At 41.5% G+C, this 12,858-nt stretch overlaps 1 protein-coding gene across 1 annotated transcript in view; it reads left to right on the forward strand.

Moving 5' to 3' along the window:
* Nucleotides 1-12,858, forward strand: part of LOC122810810 (tyrosine-protein phosphatase non-receptor type substrate 1-like) — a 172,598-nt gene that overhangs the window by 122,428 nt on the left and 37,312 nt on the right. The gene's annotated exons all lie outside the window — the stretch shown is intronic.

Consider the following 12,858-nt stretch of genomic DNA (forward strand, 5'->3'; position numbering starts at 1 on the left):
TTTGTTGATGTGCAAAATGAAATTTGAGATTATTATCATCTATTACCCCTAAGAGCTTGGTATGAGTGTCAGGGGTGATAGAGAAGCCACTGTTAAATGTTATACAGAAGGAGAGAGGGGTGGATCTACTAGTTGGGGTGAAGAGAAGTAATTTAATTTTGTTGGTGTTCAGAAGCAGGTGGTGATTAGAGAGCCAGTTTTCAACTGTGTAAAATGAATTTTGGGTTCAGGTGTATAAATTAGACAGGGAGTACGTCATACAGATCAGAGGCAAATCATCAGTGCATTGGATACAGGTTGCTTCAGGATGGCAGTGTGGAGGTTGTTTATGAAAATAGAAAAGAGTTGTGGACCTAAGATAGAGCCCTGAGGGACTCCAAGGGTGAGAGATAACAGGGTGGATAGTTTATCTTGCTGTAAAACAGCCTGTTTTCTACCACTTAGATAGGATAGGAACCGTTGAATTGCATGGTTATACAGAGAAATGACTTTCAGTATTTGGATAAGGAATTGGTGGTTGACCATATCAGAGGCCTTTGATAGGTCAAGAAAGAGGGCTGAGGATAGCTTGCTCTTGTTCAGGTTTTGGTGAATAACATTGGTGAAAGAAAGAAGGGCAGAGGAGGTGCTGTGATGTTGCCTAAAGCTGTGCTGGGAGCTGGCCAGCAAATTGTTCTGGGTGATATAGTGCATAAGCTACTTATGGGCACACTTCTCCATCATTTAGGCTAGAGGTGAAAGAATGGCCATGGGCCTATAATTGGATAGCTCTGTTGAACTTCCACCTTTGTGGAGTGGGATGACATGGGATACTTTCCAGATGGATGGGATAGTACCCTCCATTAGGGTCCTATTGATCAGGATGTCAGTGTGGTAAGCTATGGCATCTGCACCTTTTTTGTAAGTACTCTGCTGGGATGAGGTCTGCCAATAGGGTGGTTGGTTTTAATTTTTTGATTATGGATCTAATAAGGACAGTAGAAACTGATTGGAAGTTGAAGGAGGGTTAGATATTCTCCATTGGAGTGGTGGTTAACATAGTGTTAGTACCTGTGGTAGTAAGTTTTTTGGCTAGGGACTGGATTGTTTCCATGAAAAAAAATCTTAAAGGTATTAGCAATATTCTCAGGAGATTTTTGGGTGGCATTAGATGGGGATGGAGTGGCAGATTGCCCTTGATGAAGAATTCGATTTATGCCTGCCCAGAACTTTTGGGGATTTTTTTTTTTGTAGGAGGTTATTGTAGCAGTTTTTTGTCAAGTTGATTGGATTGTTTGTTTAATTTCTAAGCTGTTAAGTAACTCAGGTGGTCTCAGGGTTCTTTAGTTGTATGCCAGTTGTGCCAGGCATTATTCCTAAGTTTGATTTTTGATTTGGTTTCCTTAGAAAGCTAGGATGCAGTGTTAGATTTAGTTCTAATGGTACAAGCAGGAGCATGAGAGTTAAGAATGGTCAGGAATTGGGCATTAAAGTATGCTACAGCCTCTTCTAGTGGCAGACATTTTAGGATTGACCAGTTGACTGAGCTAAGTTCATTTTGGAAGTTAATAGGGCTGTAGTTTTTATTATTTATAATAGTTTTGTATTTGGTCTGGTGTGGGTTCTCTGCCTTATGCTTAATAACAAAAGTTAGAGAGTGATCACTAAAGTCATCAGGGAGGATGCCCAATTTATACAAATGGGGGTGACTGTTAATAAGTATCCAATCCATGACACTTTCTCAGTTACTGGGTTTATTAATCTTAGTGGGAGTAACTATTTGTTTGAAGCCAAAGAGATTTATATGGATGACAGGGATTCAGCTAAGCAGGTGTACTATTCAATGTTAAAGTCTCCAAGAATTATGTTTTTCTGGGGGTAGGTAGTGGCTATCCAATGGAGAATGTATTCTAGAGTGCCTATGTTATTGCATGGGGGAATGCATACACAGATAATAAATATGCTTTTGTTTGTATTAAACTGTAACTTTGTAGTGAGGATTTCTGCATTATTGAATAGGGGTGTTTGTATGGAGTCTCTGGTAACATGCAATGTGTTTTTGTAAAGAAATGTTATCCAACTCCCCTTCTTTGCAGTACAGTCTAATTGATGCATATTATATCCTGGTGGTAGTATCTTGTTATCCTCTATAAAAGGTCTTAGCCAAGTTTCTGTGAGCCACATTATATTGGGGCAGTGGACTGCTAGAAGGGCATGCAAGTTATGAACTTTATTGTTTATGCTTTTAATATTTAGTTGGAAGGAGAAGAGAGAGAGTTGGTGGATCTGCTAAGGAATAGTTCATTAGCAGGACTAGTGGCACAGGAGCTATTTTTTCCAGGTGAAGATGGGCCAGGGCTGGGATGAATGTCACCATCTACCATCTACTATGAAGTTATAGTGTAGTCTAGTTATTAGATTTAAGAACTTATTTAATAGTTTAAGGCCTTAACAGGGTGATAAGTTAGGGGGGGATGAAAGCTTAGATGTGCAGGAGGCATTAATAAGGGTTGTTCCATCTGAGAAATCTGGGGTGGTAGTGTGACATTTTGGGAAGTGGAATCCAAGGTAGTATTGGCTTTCGTAGGCAGTGAGGAAATAAAAAGTAAGCATAAGTGGTAGCAGGGATAATAGTGGTGCATTTAGTGATGATAACATAGCAGGGGACTTAGCCATATTAGGGCACATGGATTTGCCAGGATAAGATTTAAAGGGAAAGGAGAAATTAGGTTAAGGAGCGGAGGATCCCTTGATGATGTGTGAGTAGCTATTTGGGAGGGGAAAAGGTAGGGAGTGGCTATGGTAGTATAAATGTAGCTGTACTGGGGTGGGTGGGAATAGGGGGCAGGGTGAAGCAAGGAGCAAGCCCGCAGGGCAAGTGGAGTGGGGATAAACCAAGCTACAATGTTCATACAGCCTGTAAGTACCAGCACTAAAAGTATTTGTTTTTAAGGGCAATATTTACAACACATGCCTATCATTATGACTTTGTCCCACTTTTATTTATGACCTTGTCCAGATGTCTTGCTGTCAGAGGATGAGAGGTATGGGTGTGGGTACAGAGTGCATTCTACTGTGCAGAAATGTCCAGTATATGTATAGTATATTCCACATAGCACTGTGACTTCTAGGTATGTTAGTGGCAGAGCAGTACAGAGTAATGTAGTGAACCACTGGCAGACAGTTGTGTATAGGTTGATAGGTTGATATGATATTAGTAGGGTATTGGCACTGAAGCCCTTATAACTCATGCAGATGAGAGTATAGCCCATGTTGCAACATGTCAGCACACAGAGCCCCTGTCCACCAGAGACACAGGTGGGATCACAGGACTGTATTTTGTGGTTCCCATGCACTTATTCAGGGAGCACATCACTAGGGGTATTGATACACTTGGTTTGCTGTTGACAGGGAGTGTATTCCACAGATGGGGAAATATGTGGTACACATATCTGTCATACCAACAAGCCATACTGATATCACAGCCCAGGTTGATGCTGCACCTATGGGTTGATGGAGTGGGCCTTGAGTTCCAGATGTGCAACAGTCCCATCAAGGTGGGGTCTGGATTACTTTGTATGCCAGATAGCGGTCACTTCAGCAGAGTCTGTATGGAACTGGGTAGAAGGACAGTGCTGTTAGCCTGTCTGTGTAGGGTAGGTATTTGGGGTTTGTGGTAAGGCCTCAGTGTTTGCAAAACCTTGGTGTGTGGAGTCTACATGGCCTGTGGTGTGTAGATTTGTGGAGTTCTCATGTGATTTTGCCTCGGAGATGTTCATTGTTTGAGGGGGGTTTTTTTGTTGCAGACCTCCACTTACATGGGTGTGTGTTGTGTATTTTCAGGTGATGTTTACTGGCTCCTTACACTGCATTGCACCTATGTTACTGCACAATCTGCTCTGGTGTGTACAATCTCCATTGGTCTGGCCAGTGGTTCTCCTTCCCCTCATGTGTGTCTCTTTGTCCTTCTGTAGCCCAGTCACAGGCTTTGGCCACATTGGCTACTGTTATGTATTTGTAATTCTGATGTGGGTGGGGTACATGCTATTACATTGCACACAGGGTTATGGACTTCACACCTCTGTGTGTACCTATTTAGCAGAGTGTCCATCATTGCACCACTTCATTTACTGTGGCCTTAGATTGTTTGTGCTTCTATATGTTATTATGATGCTACATGTGGGCCTAGCTGCCATATCATCCATCACAGACTGACATCTGGACAGATGACCTATGACATTCAGACAAAGGTCCATGCATGGGGACAGGGTGTTAATAATGTTCTGCCAAACATAGACAGTTGGGAGACCGGTTTGTTAATTGCTTGTTTGTTCTTATGGGTTTGACATCTGCTTCCCCACTGTCTGCCATTGCTGTTTTGACATGCCCCTTTCTTGTTTTGCAAATAGTTGGCAGGCAAATGCAATGTTAGGACAAGCAGAACAGATATACAACGCATACTTGTGTTCTTCTGTGACAACCTGTGTCATTCCAGGGGTATGGCTGGACACACTGACATGTGCTGTGCTGACACAGAAAGGTTGCAGCCTTTTATACACTGGCAGTACACTGACCTTCAGATACATGCTGTCCTACTAGGCACCATACTTCTCAACTTCTGAGAACCAGACATCTGGACAAGCCATAAGTAATTAGGGGACAGAGGCCTAAATATAGGGACCATTTTTAACTATTGGCCTTGCAAACCTAGAAAGGTGATTCAATAACAGGTTTTGCATTAGCATGCATGTTTCTACAGAGTATGGAGTTTGATACTACAATCTGCCATTATTTTCTGACCTTAGTCTTACGTGATTTGCCAATGAATTGCCAGACAACCGCTATTTCATGTTATACATACCATAATTATGATACAAACCTCTGGACATTCTGCAATAGGTCTGTACAGTTGAGAGGTATGGTAGGTACTGTGTAGGTTAGTCCAAGTTGTGTACTGTCCATATGTGTTGCCCACTGTCCATGATATGTACAGCTTTCCTTCATTAACAGATATTGAGATCTGGACAGTGTGTACAACTCCTACTCTAGGTGTAGCTGACATACAGAATAGTTGGCACTGCAGTTCTTGGAACATGGCCCTGTCAAAGACAGCATTGTACCTGGGCCACTATGACACAACAGCCGGGAGTAAGTGCTGGCCACATCCTGATAGTATTAACCACACATATACATAGCTCATTACCCATGCATATTGTGGACATGAATCAAGTTATCATGATGATGGGGCAGTCCTGGCAATGTGTGCTCTGATGCTATTTCCTTGCAAACATACACGTTACTGCATTTCTATGTGAATATGGGTGTGGGGGGCACACCTGTCAACTGTACAATTTGCACAGAGTGTGCTAATATTTGCTTTAAATTTTGGTTCCATTTAGCATAGTAGTGTGCCCTGTCTTGGAGACTAGAGGCATATCACTAAAGACCACAGATCAGATTGTAATGGCATACATTTGAGTTTCAGACTTCTTACCCTTCAGAGCCTTACTGCAACTGCAAGATATGCTGTGCTATCACTGTGTGAGTCTGTAGGGGTATTCCATCATTTGTGGGCCTTTGCCAGACATTTCCTTATGTTTTTCTACTGCTGACTTGCTGAGTGAGGCTGAGGGGTGAGTATGGGATCCCCACACTGACATCCATGCCTGTGACCTATGACCCCCCCCCAGTTAGTTGGCCCCCCACATATACTGCAGTGGAATTTGTCACTTGGGACAACTGCATAGTGTGGGGAAGCCAGTATTGGGCAAACATTTCCTGGTGTCCCACACAGCTGTCAGTTGTCTGCTGCTATCCCAGTAGGCCACCCCATTCGCTTGCATGGATGCAGCACTACAATAGATATGCTTCCAGAGCATACTAATCCATTCATTTATTGTTGAGAACACTGACTTACCTTGTGCATGCAGCAGTTGTGAGGACGGTGCTTGAGGGCTGCCTATGTCTGATGCATGCAGTACACTGCCTATACATGGTAAGGTACAGGGAGTGTGATGGGTGTGGCATCCATTTTACTGTGTATGCGAGTCTGAGAGAGGTGTCAGTCCCTGGGTCCTTACAGTGTCAGTGTCTGTGCTATGCATTGCCTCTTTGCCAAGGCCAGGGTATACTGGGCATGCCTCCATCTGCCTACAGGAGCTGTCTCAGGGGGTTCCTCCTCTGAGTCCCTCTGTGCCTGTGGGGACCTTGGCAATGGTGGGGGGCTGTGTGGCCCTTCCCTGTGCTGTTCTTGCTTCTGCTGGTTTTGCAGGATCATATTGTGTAGCATGGCACATACTATGAACACATGTGCACATGTGGCTGGAGAGCACTGCAGGACTCCACCAGATATATCAGAGCAGTGGAACCGTGACTTGAGCATCCCAGACACATGCTATATAATGATCTTGGTTTCTGCATGTGCCTCATTATGGCATTATTTGGTGGGTGTGTGTGCATTTTTGATGGGTGTCGTCATCCACGGCTCCAGTGCATAGCCAGCATCTCCCAACAGATGGCCATATGGGATGTACCCTAGCAAATCCCTGGTACAGCTGTGAGGAATGCCACATGTGGGAGTCATGATAGCTTCCAAGGTTGCCAGCACACACATTAATGATATTGCCCCAGGCATTGCACATGACCTGACAGTTGATGGTGTGAAAGCCCTTACAGTTTATGTAGACCCTACCCTGTTCAACAGATGGTGCTTTGATGTGGATGTGCATGCAGTCTATGGCACCCAGTACCTCCAGGTAGTCTGCTACATGGTGGAAGAGGCGCATATTGCTGGTCCTCTCCTCACGGGTGCTGGGGAAGTAAACATGCTCACCGACACGTGGTAGCATGGCATCCAGGAACTCGTGAAGTACCCTGGATGCAGATGCCTGTGAGACCCCCCGTGATGTCCCCAGTAGGTCTTCGGAAAGTACCTGTAGCTAGTATTGTTAAGGCTACACATACCTTGGTATCCTGTTGGCTCTGAATCTGAAGTGAGGCCGGCACAGCTCGATGAGTTGCTGAAGTATGTCCCTGTCCACCCTGTAGCACTCTGTTATCTCCAGATCATGTAGCCCCTGGTAGGTTACCGTGGGTCTGAACACTCTTCTCCTCCTCCTCAGTCTGGGGCGGTTGTCAGCATTATCCTCCTCACTGTCCTCAGCCTCTATCACATACTGATATATCAAAGCAACAGCAGCCCCTAACATTTTGTTGGTTAAAATTCACCCACACCAATGGTGCAGAGTTTGTGTGAAAAAAACAGGCTGAAAGGTGGCTGCACATTTTATACTATTGTGCTGCAGATGCTGTCTGTATGATTGGCTGACTAGGATACATTCCACCTGCCAGCTATATTATTTGTACTTGATTGCTTTTATCCTGCCATTTCCGTTTTTTTCCCTTCCCATTTCCACCCATTTTTAAGCCCTGTGGTGTGCCGCGCAAACCCATTTCCCAAATGTTAACTGCTATTTCCTGATTTTTTTTTTTGTTTTGTTTAAGAGCCAGTGTGTGCCATGCAAACCTTTTTAGCTAAAGTAAACACTTTTAAGCAGAAATGGCCCTCCCCTGGATGCGAACATGCTCCTCATTTCATGGAATAACTAAATACATACAGCCTCAGACACACCACCTTGCTTAGCTGTGCTTAGCTAAGCTAAGCTCAAATGGAAGCCAGGAAGCTCCAATGTGCTTACACCAAGCATGACACACACCCTTCTCTTGTTTACACCACTGCCTTATAGCTCATACATGGTTAGATGCAGCCAGACAATAGTCTCCCATTTTGTGATTCAGTAAATTTTGTTCATTTGCATACCCCACTGCCTTAGTCCTAGGGTTGCCAGCTGTCCAGTATTTGACCGGACTGTCCGGTTTTCTGACAAATTGTCCAGTTAACAAATATCATTCAAAACCAGACACGTGAAGTCCGTGTTTTGTGCCACCGATGCCGTGAGAGTGAGCGCCCTCCCACTTTTACATCTGCAGCAGCAGGTTGATTGTGGTATTAGCGCCATCTTCTCCTTTAAGTTACGAAAATCATGTGTGCGTGCTTACAACACCACCAGCGTGGAAACCTAATTGCGTGCAAATTTTAAGCTAGCAGTTCCATAAAGAGGCAAGAGGGGCCTGCTGCTTAAAAACTTTCATCTACGGAAAATGGTATAAGAGCGATGTTATCAAACAGGGATGTGCATATTACATTATTCAAATTGTCAGCATCAAATAAATGATCTGGAGGCTGAAATGCACAGACAGTGATAGGTCAGTGTTCCTTTCTATACTCTTACTCAATGACTGTTCGAGACTAAGATTGGGTAGGCATTCACATATACACACGTTTATGGTATAAACAGTTGTGCTTTAACCTCCTTATGAATGTTTTCTTACTTTAATTTTTGATCATGTATCACTTACCTAGTTCTTAAAGTTCCTAGAAACTTTGTGGCAGTGGTCTGCTCTACTGATCCCGAGTTGGCCCTACTAAAAGAGAATTTCCAATTTTTGCTTTCTTTGTTGCAGTCTGAATTCTAACGATATTGCTGCTGTGAATATGTAGACTGGATCTTATTTTTTTCTTTTAACTGGGGTACAACACTGATCAAACGTTGACCATTTTCAGTTTCGGCCCAGGATGCAGTACACCATAAGAACACACATTGTATTACAAATTTACAGACAAAGGAGACAGTATATACACGTACCATGAGATTCAAAAATACAAACATTTGTTAACATTTTGCAGTCATAAACAATGTTAATGAAATGAATGTCATCATTTGAGTAAGACAGTTGGTCAGACAGAGGAGCAGGGTTGTGGCAGTCATATTATATAGTAGATAACCCACAGGTTATGTCAGGAAGTATGAACTGAGAGGTGTTATCAAAAGTATAGTCCTAATTAGTAACTATACAAGTAAATCTTTAGTGTCAAAGAGCATCAAGTACAAATGTGTACAGGCATGCAGTGTATTTTTTTCACTTTCTTTTAAAAGGAAAGAGACTATCGGAGTTTGTAAATCGGCTGATTTACTATGCTTTTTTTACAGAAAACCATAGTAAATCAGCCAAAAGCAGGCAGCAGGACTGAAAAAAGAGGGCATTCCCCACCGAGAGATGTCATCATGACATCACAAAATGTGCAGAATGTAGGCGGGAGAGGGGTGGGGTGGGCAGGGTTACTGGTGACATGAGGGGTGTGGCTTTACTCCAGTTTTAGTCACAATGAAAGGTAACAACCCTACTTAGTCCCTTGTTACACCACTACACCAGAGCCTTTACCCTTAGCAACCAGTGTTATCTGTTATTGTTTTGATTCTGCATGCTTCTCACTATAATGGCAAAATGCAGATTTCACTTAAAATTGTCTTCACATTTTTTTTTTTAATTTTCGGCATAATTTCATTTGTGCGTCACTGCACTATGCTTAAAAGGCAAAAAAATAAACTTTGAGTTTTATAATTTTCCAAATCTTTTCCATGCCAATGGCCATATTTTTGGCCATTGGTATGCCTAATGATTGTAATGCATGCTTTACTTTGAGCTGCAATGACCCCATTTTGATTTTTGCAGAAATTTACATGGTCAGTAACCAAATATTTTTTGCAAAGGACACTGTTCTGGCACAGATGCCTGCCTGCTTACTGAATCACTAATTCACCTCATTTGCATGGTTTTCACCAGCAAATGAGGTAATTAGCATTAGGCTGTTGTGTCCATGCCAGAATAGTGCTAGCAGACTCATGCACACCCCAACCTTGTTTACTGAATTGCTCAACAGCCATATTCCATGCAGAAGCTGCTGCACTATTCTGGCACAGAGGAATCCCTTTATTGAATCCTGAGGCATGTTTTCTATCAGTGTAAATAGACAATTTAAAATTTTTAAACTGTTCACATACATTCCTCCTCAGTCCATTTGTATTTATAGTAACAAGTCAAAGCTTGACATTTATAACATATATGTTTATTCCAAAAGACAGGACTGCAATGCCTTTGCATTAAAATCCACAAGCATTGTCAATAAATTATTGTATAGAGCATCACTGTATAGAGTCATATTCAGCAATTGCAAAATACAGTTCATAACTGGTAAAACATTTTTTACAGAAGGGTCTTCAAAAGAAAAAAGTTGTTAAATTAAATAATTCATCCAGTTGTAATAATAATCATTATCATTGTGTTGACCATTAAACTGTGTTAACTTGCTGCATCAAAAGAAAAACTAAAGGTTTTGTTTCCCAATGTGTTTCTAGAAAGCAATAATAACAATTAACCAAAGAGTATATACCAATGTACACTGGTTTTGCATTTTTAATAAAAAAATGAAACCGAGGGAATTGTTAGATATATATTTAGAAATTTATAAAAACATGTATTTCTATTTGCTAGTTAGATGCATATACACCTCTTTTGCTATAATATATGTAGGAATAATATAGTCAGTTAGATGCATACATTTCTGTTTGCTAAAGAAGGGTTAAACTGTTCTTAGGTGAGAAGCAAAGAAAAAAAAAAAACAAATAAATAAATAAACAGCATTCATGTACAATGAATTTTCAGTCTAATACAGCTTGAGAAAAATACTGATAAGGAATTCTGAGATGCAGGTGCAAAAAAGGAACAGAGTTGGAGGCAAACTGAACTGTCATGTAATTCACCTTGAAACAAGAACACAAAGGAGCTTAACAGACTGCATGGCATCATCAAAAGAATGCATCTTCACACAGAAACATTTTTAAACAGGAAAGACTCCAATACCAAAGCAATGACTTTGACAGTTCCCAAAAGACTGCTTTCATAAGAATGTATATATGTGAGATGTAATCTGATTTCTTGAGAGATCTGTCAGAGCTGCTTACTGGAGAAAACCTTTTATGCTGTATTGAAAAGAAACTTGAAGACAGTAAACCCTGCAAGCTGTACAGTATTGTTTTATGTTTCGTCTGTTATATAGATAAGTTACTTTATTCAATTCTGCACAATCTACTACTGAAAAGGTTAATAATTTCCAGAGTTTATGTGCACTAACCAGACTTTGTTTTCTAAAAGGCACTAAAAAATGCACATCTGCCAAACATCTGCATTTAATTAGGCACTAACAGAGCTGTAGTCGGCAGCTTCAGTAAGATAAGACAAGACTGTCAGTGACCATTTAATCTTTCTTTTTTAAATAACGTTTCAGTAACATTCAGGATTGGAGCACACCTTTCAAATTTCCCTATTTTAGAGGAACGTTTCTATTTTCGGGCATGATTTACTCCTCTACAGAATATCCCTCTTGTTGGAGATATGAATATATTTTCAGGCTTGATTTACACTGCCACAAATTTTTATGAATCCTCTTCATCACATGTGATTTTTTGAAACTGTCTCAGACACAGAAAACTACACTACATGACAAACATACTAGTGGAAACATTAATTTAAAGTAAGAGGACAAGCATATTACATTTCCCTTTTTCTGAAGCAAGAATAAATAACCTTATGTTGTAGAATTTTGTAATACAGTTCATTAAAGTCTACAGGTTTTACTCTATCACTCTGATCATGTGCATATTTATATTTGCCATCATTTTTTTCATAGTTAGTTTTTTAAACTTGTGTTTATGAGTTGTATCTCACATTCAAACTTGTAGTGAGAAGAGTTATGTGCTATTTGGTTTTCAAATATTATGTTAATATGGTGCTCAGATTTTTAGCTGGATGTTCCTACATTTCAGTAATCTTGGTTCATATTTTCAATTTCTGCAGGCTAAGAGGTGCAGGTTAGGTTTAGTCGTAATAGCAGAGTTAGGAGTGGTTAAGGTTAGGGTTAAGGTTAGAATTAGGGATTAGGGTTAGGGTTGGGACAATAACAGGTTTATGAGTTGTATGGTGGTTAGTGCTATGGTTAAGGGTTAGGGTTAGGTTTAGGGGCAATGACAGGGTTAGGAGTAGTACACTTGAGTATGGTGGTTTGGGTTAGTGTTAGGGACAGTGACAGACTTAGGCATAGTACACTTGAGTAGGATGGTTATGGGAAGAGTTAGAGTTAGGCTTAGGCTTAGGGGCAGTGACAGGTTTAGGAGTATTACACTTTAGTGTGGTGGTTAGGATTAGGGCTAGGGATAGGGTTAGGGTTATGGTTATGGTTAGGGGCTTTGACAGGTTAAGGAGTACTACATTTGAGAAGGGTGGTTAGTGTTAGGGTTAGTGTTAGAGTTAGATTTAGGGTTGGAGCAGTGGCAGTGTTAGGGTTAGGGGCAGTGACAGGGTTAGAAAAATTACATTTGAGCATGGTGATTAGGGTTAGGTTTAGGGTTATCGGCAGTAGCAGTGTTAGGGTTAGGGCTAGGGTTAGGGTTAGGGTTAGTATTAGGAGCTTTGAAATGAATAGGAGTAGTACACATGAGTGTGGTGGTTAGGGTTCTAGTTTGGAGCAGTGGCAGGGTTAGGAATAGTACACTTGCATATGGTCATTTGGGATAGGGTTAGGCTTAGGGTAAGGGGCAGTAACAGACTTACCTGCAGTACACTTGAGTGTGGAGGTTAGGGTTCGGGTTAGTGTTAGTGTTGGGACAGTGACAGGGTTAGGACTAGTACGCTTGAGTATGGCAGTTAGGGTCAAGGCAGTGACAGGGTTAGCAGTAATGCACTTTAGTATGGTTTTTAGGGTTAGGGTTAAGGGGATTGACAGCGTTAGCACTACTACACTTGAGTTTGGTGGTTATGTTTTAGGTTAGGTTAAGGTTAGGGTTATGGTTAGTCACAGTGACATGATTAAGAGGAGTACGCCTGAGTATGGTGATTGGGGTTAGGGTTAAGGTTAGGGGCAGTGACAGGGTTAGGAGTAGTGCACTTGAGTATGGTGGTTAGGGTTAGGGTTAGGATTTGGGT

This window comes from Protopterus annectens, chromosome 9.part0, assembly GCF_019279795.1.
Source record: "Protopterus annectens isolate FY-2018-M chromosome 9.part0, PAN1.0, whole genome shotgun sequence".
NCBI lineage: Eukaryota > Metazoa > Chordata > Ceratodontiformes > Protopteridae > Protopterus > Protopterus annectens.